Below are 13096 nucleotides of genomic sequence, written 5' to 3' on the forward strand. Positions count from 1 at the left end.
TGCCGTAGGGGGAAAACACCACAGTCAAATTCTATCCACAGAACCAAACATATCAAGATCTCAGATTACATTGCTGTTCACTTTAACAGCAGTAATATTATTGACAGTAAGATTGTGACCTTCATTAGGTTCAGGAGCTAAAAAACTGTTTGTCATGAATGATTATATTTTAGATCTCCTACTTCAAGATATTTCTATGCATACTCAGACAGTGCTGCGGTCTATGGAGAGCATCCATTTTGGGGTTTCCTGCCTATGAGATAGGAAATTTTAAACCTCTAATAGCATTCTGTTAATGCTGGCATTTTTTCTATTATTAGTCTTTACATACACATATATAAGTACTTTATCTGGTTATTTAATAAACCATTCCTTATATCTCTGCATTTAAATTATATACCCATACAACCAGCATCCATCAGAGTTGATGAGAATGCAACAGTGCATGCTGTAACGTATGAAGAACTGTCTCTCACATTCTCATTATCAGAAATATTCCTAGAAATAGTAAGTGCTTTTCTAAAGATACATACAACACATCTCCATATGACTTATTCGCTTCCTGCTTTTCTTCAAAAGGAGCCTAAAGAGGCACTATGTACCTGATTTTCCTTGGTACTTACATCTGCTTCTACATGAGAAAGGAGGCCATAAATGTTAAGTTGAAGGGACTTATTTACGATTGCAAAGATTCTTGGCTTGAAAACTCGGTTAAGTTCCAGTGCCTTTCATCTTCCATGCTAAGTGGAGAGACAAAGAAAGCATTCATAGACACAGCACATGTGACAATGGGCAGTCTAATGGCATTAGAACAGGTCAGTGAGGCATTAATGAATTTACAGTGATGACAGCACAACAGTGCTAGGGTCTAATCTGCTCTGTACTAAGTGATTTTCATAAGTAACCTTAAACAAAAATAACCAGTCAGGACTCTAACTAAAATCTTTTGTTTTCTTTTTGACAAAACTTAATCTACATTTTTTCTTTTGAAATCAGTAGTCAACTTCTTTCTTACTGTGTCCCTGATGTTTCCTCAGCCCATGTCATATCTAAGACTGCTCTCACCAAGTTCAGATGGGACTAGTTATTCTGAGCATATATTTCAAAAATATTTTTTTTTTCCAGTAATCTACTGTTCATGCCACTAGCCTCAGTGGCTGCTTAGAACTAAGATCTCCCCCAAAAAGCCTTGCACAGGAAAAATATGTGGTATGATCTTGTCCATAATGCCATACTTTCATTCCAACTTTGTATTCACACATCTTTTTCTTCACTATTATACCTCCTTGCTGTCATATATCTGTGCCTACTCACATATTTGGGTGAGGTGCACATATAAGGTGTTAAAACAGATAGCAGCAAAGTTCATGAGACAAGGACAAGATATGACTACTGGCTGTTTACACAAGATCTTATCCTACCTCACTGACATCAAAAAGGTTATTGCCATTGACTTACATGAGCATGGCGTCCATTTCCAGAATCCAAGAAAGGAATGTGTTGGGCTTGAGGACAGAAATATGTGCAGAAGCTTCTCTTCACGTTCCACCAAAATGATGATCATACATTTGTGTCCACAAAACTATCCCCAAATTAGTAATTTCATTGTAGACTTTCCCTCATAAGGAGAACTGTGAATTATGTACTTGAAGCAAAGCAAAGTACTTCCAGTATTTCTTAAATGTCTTTCTTTGAGATATCCCATGACATTTCTCTGAAGAAATAGGTGTTCCTCCAGATGCTATAAATATAAATACTCTAAATCACATACTCCCTTCCGAGAAAATCAAGTAATGAAACTATATTGGAAACAGGCAAGGCACATAATGGAGAGAAAAAGAGTCTGTGAGTTTTCTGAGGTCTGCCAAATTTCACTGAAGCTGGATTTCAGTTACTGAGATGAAGACATGCTGGAGTGGAAAAGATGACAGTCAGAAGTGGAGATACACTGCAGTCTGTGGTATTCTTACACCACAGGTAGACTCAATCAAGCTAACCTTGCTTTGGTTTACTCCAGTACTAATACCACAGAAACCAAGCAGTACGGGGTGCAGTGCAGCCTAGCTAAGTGCGTAAATACCCAGAGATCTGGGAAGATTGGAACAGCACAGCAAAAGCCTGTGTGATCAGTACCCAAGTCGCAAGATCAAAGGTAACTTTCAGAGCAACAAGAGTTTGCTAGTATATCAGCAAGATCTATAATTGCACTTCAAGTGTGCTGTAGCAGCCTTGTTACTCAAAGAAAATGTGGCTCTAAGGACATTGTCACCAGAGAGGAACCACAGAAGCAAAGCAGAACAGAAGTGAATCCAGAGTTTTATGTACTCCCCGGACTGCTTGTCAATTGATTTCAGTGGGACTTCTCTTGTCAGCAGAGCTTGCTGGGAGTAGAAGACAAATCTGTCCTTTTTCTATCAGAAATGCTTTGAGAATCAGATTTACAAAGAAAAAAGATTATATAGGATTGATTGCCTTTATTAACCTCATTTCCTCATTTCAGTAATATTATTAGCTATAAATCACAGAAGGACAGTTTCATATGGAATTACATTCTTATTAATATCACAACATCCTCATCCCCTCACCATTTATCAGATTCATTTGTCGTGTGCTGGAAATCCCGATAAAATTATCCAACTGGAGACTAATAACATGGCTGTATCTTTCACTCTTCCATACCTTCTGTTAGCTTGTTTTTATCTTACTCTTTCTTTTTTTTTTTTTTCCATTCTTTTGTTGTCAAATTGTATTGCAGAGCATGGAATGTTTTTCTGCTCCTCGCCATGTCTCATACATTAAAAATACATTAAGAAAGATATCAGCTACCTCATTTTGCTTTAAAATGTTGTCTTTCCCTCATAGCCAGTGAAAATAAGCCTCATGAATTCATTAATCCTAAAACAGAGTAGGTAGTGGTTCTTCATTTAATAAAAATGAAGGCCAAAATTTACTATTAAAAGTATGATGTAAAAAAGAAATAAATAAATACTTTGCTCTATATGCTTGATGTTCAAAATAATTTATTGATGATAATCATAAACACAATAATAGGAAGCTGAAGAAAAAGTGAAATGACCTTGTTTAACTCAAACCTGGGAAGAAAATTAGTTTTCCTGAACAACCAAAAACTGCTTTCAGAAGCAGTTTTATCTCAGTGGAGCTGGTGCAAATATCATGCTGTTACATATTCCTTCTGTTCAGTACCTAAAAAGGCTGGGGGAGATAATTTTTTCACACATATTCCCAGCCCTGCTCTATTCCCTTTGAGCTTTGCAGGATCAGCACAAAAGGTCTAGAAAGTAGGCTGGAGAAATCAGCTGCAGGTTCTCCTTGAAAGAAGGGCTCCTGAGCTGCCTCAGTGCCAGCAGAGACAGCTGTCCAGCACCAGCAGCCTGCTCCTCCTCTCCAGTGCTCTGGATGGACCAAGGTCATGATCCTCCCTGTGCTCCTTACCTGGGGACAGCCCAGCCCCTAAGGACCACAGCTAGTGAGGAGTGGCAATGCATCCACCATCTGCCCCAGCATCAGGTGAGAAAAGCTCCCTGCTGTCTCTCTGTTTGGATGTCAGGATTCTGTGTGCACTTACAACCTGAAGGCTTATGTGGGAATTCTTTCTAACAGAACCTGTTAACAGCAGGGAAGTGTGATTATGCCCATTCCTATAATATGGGCCTTTATTGAGACACAGCACTTTTTAAAAATTACATCAACAAAGATTCCACAAAATGATTGAGGTTGGAAGGGACCTCTGGAGGCCAGCTGTTCCAACCCTCTCCTCATGCAGGGCCACCCAGAGCAGGCTGACCAGGACCATGCCCAGGCAACTTCTGAAGATCTCTAAGGAAAACACTCCGCAGCTTCTCTGGGCAACCTCTGCTAGTGCTCTGTCACCTGCATGGCACAGAAGTGCTGCCTGATGTTCAGAGGGAGCCTCCTGTGTGCCAGTTTGTGCCCATGGCCTCTTGTCCTGGCACTGGGCACCACTGAACAGAGCCTGGCTCCGTCCTCTTTGCACCTCCCTTCAGGTGTTTATTGGTGAGTTCCCCAATGATGTCCCTCTTCTCCAGACTCAGCAGTCCCAGCTCTCTCAGCCTCTCCCCACAGGAGAGGTGCTCCAGTCCCTTCATCAACCTGGCGGCCCTTTGCTGGACTCTCTCCAGTGTGTCCAGGTTTCTCTTATACTGGGAAGCTCTGAAGTGGACACAGGGCTCCAGGCGTGGCCTCCTCAGTGCCAGGGAGAAGGGATCTGCTGTTTTGCCCTGCTGGAATCATTCCTCCTATTGCAGCCCAGGAAGCTGATGGCCTTCTCTGTTGCATGGCTGTATTTCTGGCTCATGTTCAACTTGCTGGCCATCAGGACCCCCAGGTCCTTTTTGTTAAAGCTGCTTTCCAGCTGGTTGACCCCACAGTCTGTACTGGTGCCTGGAATTGTCCTTCTCCAGGGTCAGGACTTTGTACTTCCCCTCACTGAACCTCATGAGGTTCCTGTCAGCACAGTTCTCCAGCCTGTCACAGTCACTCTGGATCACAGCACAACCATTTGATGTAGCAGTAATTTCTCCCCATTTTTTATTACCTGCAAACCTGCTGAGGGTGCACTCTTTCCAACTGTCCAGGTAACTAATTAATATGTTAAATAGTGTCATCCCCAGTACCCACCCTGGTGTACGCCTACAGGGAGTGGCCTCCAGATGGACTTTGTGTTGCTGATAAGAATCCTTTCAGTCCAGCAATTCAGCCAATTTTTGGCTCAGGTTACTGTCCTCTTACCTAGTCTGTGCTTACTGATTTGACAGTGAGGAAGTTATGGCAGACAGTGTCAAAAACCTTGCTAAACTCCAGATAAACAACTTGCTTTCCCCTCATGCACCAGACTAGTTCTTTTGTCATAGAAGGCTACCAACTCGGTCAAGAATGATTTTCCCAACTTCTGTGACCTTTCAAGGATTATTGAGAGTGGCCTCATGGTGACATCAGCCAGCTCCCTTAGTACTCGTGGTCGCATCCCATCAGGCCCAACAGCCTGGTGTGTCCAGGTTTTTTAAGTCTTCCCTAACCTGATCCTCATCAGGATCAACAATGCTAATTCTCCCTAGTTCCAGATGTTCCTGTGGGTCTTAGAGGCCTGGGATTCCTGAAGGTTGGTCATACCAGCAAAGACCAAAGAGAAAAGGGCATTGAGTACATTGGCCTTGCCCTTGTTCTCTGCCACAAGGTCCCTTGCCCCATTCATCTGCAGGCCAACATTTTCACTAGTCTCCCTTCTACTGCTACCATACCTGTAGAAACCTCTCTTGTTGCCCTTCACATCCCTCTCCAGATTCAATTCCAGGTGGGCTTTGACTTTCCTAATCTGATCACTGCATGACTGGGCAGCGTCTCTAATTCCTCCCATATCACCTGACCCTACCTCCACCTCCTGAATATTTATTTTTTGAGTTTTGTCAGGAGCTTCTTTTTCACCCATGCAGGCCTCCTGTAGGCCTACGCATGAGGACGGAACACTCTTGAGTTTGGAGGAGGCAATCCTTGAAAATCAGCCAGCTCTTCTGGACTCCTCCTCTCTCCAAGATGGTCTCCCATGGGATTGTTCTGAGCAGATCCCTAAACAGGCCAGCGGTTGCTCCTCTAATGTCCAGAGCTGTTAATCTGCTATGTGCCTTCTCTCAGCATCCTGAGCTCCACCAGTCACAGTGACCAGAGCTGCCCTGACCTTCACGTACCCAACCAGTTCTTTATTTGTAGAAATATGGTCCTGCACAGTCTCCACGCTTCATCTCCTCATCAATCACCTGTGTCAGGAAGCTGTCATCAATGCCCTGCAGAAACCTGCATTGATTTTACCCTGCTGTGTTACCTCTCCAGCAAATACCAGCATTGCTAAAGGCTCCCAAGAGGACCAGGGCCAGTGAAGAAGGTATTTCTTCGGTTTGTCTGGAAAAGGCCTGATGATCTGCTGCTTCTTTCTTACCAGGCAGTCTGGAGCAGACACCCACACCAATGTTACCCACGTTGGTCTGCCAGCCAGTCCAGGCCCACAAGCTCTCAGCTGGCTCATAGCAGAGCTCCTTGCATCCCTGCTTCTTTCTCAAATACAGGGAAACTGCCCTTCCTCATCCTCCCACCCTCTCCTCCCCAAAGAGCCTGTACACAGCCACTGCAGTACCCCAGTCACTGGAGTGTGATTTGCCCATTACTTGGAGATTACTAAAAATCCAGGCTCCATCTACTGAAAAATTCAAAGGTGAGTGTTTTTTTTTTTTTTTTCATTTCTTTTTCAAACTGAACAAGCAACAAACATAAAATCCATTTCTTACCATTGCAAAGTTCATGTGTTATGGTCAAATATGTCTTGTGCTGCTGTTAGTTTTGCAACAAAGAAATGTTTCTATCAGATGGTTCTTATCAACGAAATTAAACAGAAATGATAAATGGCTTGCTAATATTTTTCTGTGAGCCAGTTTTAAAATGGGTCACATTGTTCTTCTCTTTACTAGCAACCTAAAATAGAAGTTATTATATCAACAGTGGTTTTCACATAATAGAACATTATCTGAAATTGAGTTTAGGTAATGTTTTTCCTTGAAAATTAAGGCTGTAGTAGTATAGTTATTGAAAACTATCATAGTTTACTTTTTATTTTTCAATTTAAAAGCAATATTCTTGATAGTAAGAATTGCAGTTAGAGTTCTTCCTAAAGAAAATGATCCCTTGGTACAGATAATAAGGAAAATGAATGCTGATGTTGAGAGCACAGCATTATAGAGGCTTCTTTTCCCTTCATGGGCCAAATTGTCTGCTAGAATATTTGATGTAATTCCAGAGACTTCAGTTGGACTGCACCAATTTACATTATGGAGAACACAGGACATATTTTTTAAATTAAAATTGGACAAAGTTGTAAAAATAATGATGGAATTTAAGTAAAGCCTGGCCAGCATTTTCTTCCACAAATCTTATATTTGTGAGTCTATTTCTAAAAATCAAACTGAGATTGATTTCTCCCTGGAGTATCTTGCAGATGTGCAGCTGCAGCTCTTCAACAGCAAGGAAAATCTGATCTACCCCCGGCCACCAGAAGAGCGAGGCAGCCCACCCAAGGCATGCGGGGCCATCCAGGAGCCACCGGCACCTCAGAGGGAACATAACGCTAAGGAAAATTGGAAATTCAGTTGTGCACAGGGTGAAAGTTGTTTGGCCCAGCTTGGATTCATGCATCACTCCGGTGCTGGTGAAGGCTGTGCTCAGGCAACGCCGCAGGCAGCTGCGGAGGATTCCTCTGAGAACAGATTTCCTCAGTCTCGTGTAACCAGGCTCTGCTCCCACTCTGCTCTCTGCTCAGGATGAAAGGGCATCTCAGGGCTCCTCTTCGGTGGCCTGCATTAAAGTAGGGCTAGGATGGTCAAAATCATTTGCAATCCTTAAAAACACAGTAAGAGAAACTGAAGAGGTCTTTCCACCACCTGCTGAATGGAAACTAAGTGCAGGAGAGAACAGACTTGAGTCCAAGGTCCAATAGATGCCTTGTACAGTGCATTGAACTCTTTGGGGATTTCTTCAGAGGTGAACTTGCACAGAGATCAATGGAAGCCTGCACATTCAATCTGTTTCCTATTAAAAAAATAAAAAAATAAAAAATAAAATTAAAAAAAAACACCTCTGAGTCTCTCCAGTGTGCAAGTCAGAACTGTCTGAAAGTCACAGGGAGATGAAGTGCTAAGAGGCTAAGAATCTCATGCTTCTTTTTCTTTTTATATACTCTTTATTCCCACGGATCCTATGGGAAGCATAGGACTTCAGCACAGGGACGGCAGGAAAGATTCAGGGCTGTTAAATTAGTAGCTTGTTTAAATCCCAAGGTAAACTAGTTGTGCTAAATTAATCTGTGAAGCCTCACGTGAAATCTAGAGCCCCTGAGCAGTGCAGATATTTTGAGATGATCTAATTGTGGTTGGAGAGAAGGGAGAGCATGGGCACGAGCAATGCTGTGCTCTGCGCTGCAGTGGGCTCAGCACACAGCTCAGTGCAAAAATTTTGACATGGACAACACAACCAGAGCACCAAGGAACAAAGATATCCAGGCATTTCTAGAAATTAGTTGCTGGACTATCTATGGATTTGAAATGATTGCTAGGAAACTGAGGAAGATGTGCACAATAAACATGGAAGCTCCTGGAAGTAGTGGAGGGATGGGAAAGAACTGGGAAGGCTGCAAATAATAGCTCATGTCACACAGCAGCTGTCCTTCGTGGAAGTTTCTTTATTCTTTAACAGGGAATCGGAAGAACCCCAGCTGACCTTGTTTTATGAAGCTCTGCCAAGTCACAGGCTAAGGTTGGGCCTCAGAGAGCAGGAGCATCATTGGGGTAACTCAGCACTGCTTCGGACAATGCTGCCTTGTGAGTCCGAAGCTCGAGCATGATGTGGGGTGGAAGCACTGAGTCCTCATGTCCCACCAGCCTAATGCCAGCGCTATGAGTGAATATAACATGAATTCTCACGGTATGGTCAATCTAATGACTATAAACAAGCAAGAAAGGAATAGAGGAGACTTCCAATGTGCTACTGGCAAATGTGGAAATCGCAGTATGTTAGTATACCCACCTTCATCGGGTGGATGGCATTGATGTACTGGGATGGACTTTCTTAAAAAATTTCTAAGATTACACTTCTGTTTTTATCTCTCCGCATGAATGAAAGAAAACATTTTAAAACACCATGCTGAAGACAGCAAATAAAATGAGTACTCATTTCACAGTTTGTGACTCCTTCAAGATGTGATCGATTGTTGTCCCACTGCCACAGGTCAACCTCTGCCATAGAAAACTCCAGATAGTCTTCAGCTGCGTTTCCTAAATAATTAACAGGATGGACAAGGCTAAGATAACAATACGCAATCTATCTTCCAAAAGCAGCTGACAGAAGGAAATGGATACCAAATGAATTAACTCATTAGAACAGGACAGCACATTTGGAAATTCAAAACAGACTGCCTGGAATGATTTAAGTCTAGCACGAGGCTAATGCCCACCCCTTGCTGAGGCATGTTAGTGTTGCGATCTAGGGTTTCAGAAAGGTTGATGGGTGTATATCCTGGGTTTGTGTGTTAGGACGAGCCTGGACTTAATTAATTACATGGTTAAAATACCACCTGTAGTGGCCACACACACAGGTTGCGTATTGATTATAACGGCTATGTTCACACGCGTGGACACACTCACAAACACCACAGGCTGACATACTGAACACCTCATAATACAAACAAAAGTTGCTATTACCTCCTCGTTGAGAGGAATTAGTAACAGTGGAAGGCATGTTATATGCTGCAAATACATTCTGTCTTCAAAAAGCTGCATCTGTATCCAATGTAAAAACTTGGCAGGCATCTGAAGGGAGCAAGGTTTCTCTCATGCCTGACTTATAACCAACAGAGAATTTCACAGAAATCAGGTTTCAGCATTTGTCAGCCAGGAGCTGTCAGCAAAGCCTATTTTCTCCTGATAAACTTCCACCTGTCTCTCCTTCAAAGTTACAGGAGTGTATTTTTTTTTTTGGAAAATTGTGGATCTTTATAGAGCATCCCAGACTCCGTTACAGCCCTGCTGAAGTAATATGGACATTTCTAGCCGTCATTAATAGGGTATACTTAAGAGGTTTATCTCCTTTTCATCCTTCATGGGGTAATAAGCCATAATTAAGGGACTCAGGAGCTGTGTCAGAGAACCACTCACCACCACATGTGTAGCACAACATATACTTTGCAAAGAGACAACTGGTAGCCAACGCAGTTGGGGGATTTCTTCACATATACACAGTGAAGGCATGATAGCAATTTTCATTAAAAATATTCTTAGTAACACAAGTCCTTCTTACATCACTGTATTTGACAATGGCTCAAACTTGATTAATGTGATCAAATAATGGGGTCAAGGGTCCTGCTGACTGGTACCTGAGGACCCCACCACATGCCTACAACCAGCAGCTCTAAAAAGCTCCTTGGCATTCCCTCTACTGCAGGAATCACTTGGGACAGGGGTCATCCCCAAACAAGTGCAATTCCAGCAGCACAATGTAACACGTGCCTGTCTGAGAAGGAAAATAAGGAAGGGAGGAGGAAGCTTAATTCATCCTCTGCACTGCCAATCATTTTTTGGGGATTTAGGGCATAGCAGGGATTGTGAAGCATGCACACATTGGGAAAGGGCAGTCTTCATTAGCCCTGCTGCTGATCACTCTGTGCTCTCGGATGTCTGAGGTGGAAAGGTTGCAGCCACAGACTGCATCCCCAACAGAGCATCCCCACAGAGCATCCCCAGCTGGGTTCAGTCTACACCCACCCTTGATTATCCAGGGTTAGGAGGAGGAGAAGTTCAATGCTTTTGTGTGAAGTCTGTGTTTATCCTGCTCACATTAAAAAAGACTCTAGTTTAAATCAAATTACTAAAAGTAAGAACAGAATTACTTTAATTTAAGGAATGTTATCATATGCCCTTCTTTTCCTTGAATATTTGGGCTCATCATGATATGCCAGTAGATCTTAAGAAGTGTTGAAAATCCCTCTTTTAAACAGTATTGGTCAGTCCCCTTTAATGGGATTCCCCACATCCACACACACACACCCCTAACCTTTTTTATTATGCACCAAAAGGCTGTAATGGAGCCCCAAGCCACAGCATTTCTGAAATCAAATACATTGGCATTTTGTGGAAGCTATCTTGCAAATTCTGGCAGAACAGATGTGCGATCCCAATTCAAGGCAAGCTCCTTGCAACCTGCCAGCTCTGCATACAAATTGAGAGTCTGAATCATACACAGTCCTCCTCCTTTATTTTGTTCTGGCTTAAAACGGCTCTCTGTGATCAACCTCATCCATGCAAACGTCCCAAAGAGAAATGCTAGATTTAGCTGACAGATGCATAAAGTCTCCTGTTGTCACAGAATTCCCCAGTGTCTGCTCAGCACCAGATGTCAAAGAATGCAAATCTACAGCTGGCTCTGGTGTTCATTTGTACTCCAAATTCCCTCCTTCACAGCTGTTGTTTTCTACTTCCATGTACACAGAGCCAAATTTTCAGGAGTAGGAGACAGACCATGGATCTGTATGTTGATGTGTATATACGTTGTTTGTTTATTTGCCTGGAAAATGCCTGTTTGAGCTGAATAGTTAGGGTATTTGTGAGGGTATATTTGAGCATGCTCAGCCGCCAGTGTTGGAAGTGACCCTTGCTCATCCTTCAAACGTAATCTCTTTTCAACAGGTGCTCTGGAACCGATGTCGTCTGAATTTCTCTTTGCAGTTAAACAACAGGATTCCCAGCCTGGCTTGGCCCTCCTAGGCACTGTGGAAATAATAATCATAACCACAGTCAAACAAAACAAAAGACGTGTAATCGTGAGGAAGCGGAGAGCAGTGTTTCTTCACTTATCTGTGGGAGCCTTTGCTTGGCCACCCTACAAGCCCCTCAGGAAATGACTTGGCAATGTAATTATGGTTTTAAACTTTTGTTCTCCCTTGTGTAGATATTGCCAGCCTGCACAGCTTTTTAAATATAGTCAGTGAGTGCCACTAAAATAATACGTCTGCAAGAGCAGAATTGGTATGATCTTTTTCTTATTTTGTATTTGCACAGGGGAAAAATCTGAAACAGCAGGTAAGGATGATTACAACAGGACACATTTGTTTTCCTGGGCTTCCTTTAAACAAGTTCAGGTTTGCAATGTTCACTTCTAGTGGCCTCAAGTATAGTTTAGATTTCCTTAAATGCAGATAGCGTACATATGGAGACTTTTCCTTCCTCTTACCTATGTAACAATCTTCAAATCACAGAGTTCTCAATTGTATAGACAGTAATCATAATCTTACCAAATATTTGTTTAAATTAACCTCTGATTTTCAGCCAAATCACTAATTTATATTGTTAAAAGTTCATTTGACCTGGTGTTGAGACACCTGACTGTGTTTAAAAGGGGTGAGTCCTCACAGAATGGCTGAGGCTGGAAGGGATCTCTGGAGCCATCTGCTCCAACCCCCACTACCCAAGCAGGGCCACCCCCAGGTGGCTTTTGAAGATCTCCAGGGAGGAGACTCCACAACCTCTCCGGGCAACCTGTGCCAGTGCTCAGTCACCCGCACAGCGCAGAAGTGCTGCCTGATGTTCAGAGGGAGCCTCCTGTGTGCCAGTTTTTACCTACGGTCTCTTGTCCTGGCACTGGGAAGTAATCAAAACACAAGTTTGTATTTGAATATAAAGTCCAGATTGGACAACCACATATAAATACCTTATTTCTAAGGAAAGTATAGCATGCACTGTACCAGTACAGCATGACTTATAGAAGATTCAGAATGTTTATCTTTTCCCAAACTCTTTATTTTATTTTTTTTTTTTTTTTTTGCTTTCAGTTAGATGGGGATGTATTTGCCTTGGCTTTATGCCCCTGAGTGTTTCAATGCCTGCACCAAATGCAGCTCACCAGTTCACCAATTCACCTATTCACAACAGCACTGTCATTCCCCAGTTTCAGTGAGACATAGGATGGTAAACCCATGCTGCGAACAGCATGGATCTCTCATCCAGTACATTCAACCAATACAGACCAGCCTTATTTCCTGGATTACCACACACTTCTTCAAGTCTTGCCTGGGCTTGCATGAAGCTACCCCAGCTCTGTCTAAAACATTGCTACCCAACACTTCCAGCTCTGGCCTTAGGGCAAGCAAAGCTAGGTGGGGTATCTGCATTTGCTATATGAATACGCTTTTAAATCTTCACATTGCCAGTAAGATTGAATCAGATAAATTAATCTGACATGAAATACTGAAAAGATGACTCCTTGTAATGTTGCATAAGCCAACACCAGAATCCTATTTTGTCATATTTTAACATAACTTTAATGCCAGCTATCAAATACAGAAGTCAAGTAGAACAGAGCTGTAATGAGAAGCCCCAGCCACTTCTGCTTCTGCTGACTGTGGCCATGAGACAGAGCAATGGTTATGAAAATGTTAAGTATTAAATGTACTTTGTGGCAGTCTGGCAGTGTTTATTTTCTAATGTTATTATACATATTATAGGTAGCCACAGTATCGAGTTTTCAA

This window comes from Anser brachyrhynchus (genome assembly GCF_964034855.1).
Source record: "Anser brachyrhynchus genome assembly, chromosome: 2".
NCBI classification, from domain to species: Eukaryota; Metazoa; Chordata; class Aves; order Anseriformes; family Anatidae; genus Anser; species Anser brachyrhynchus.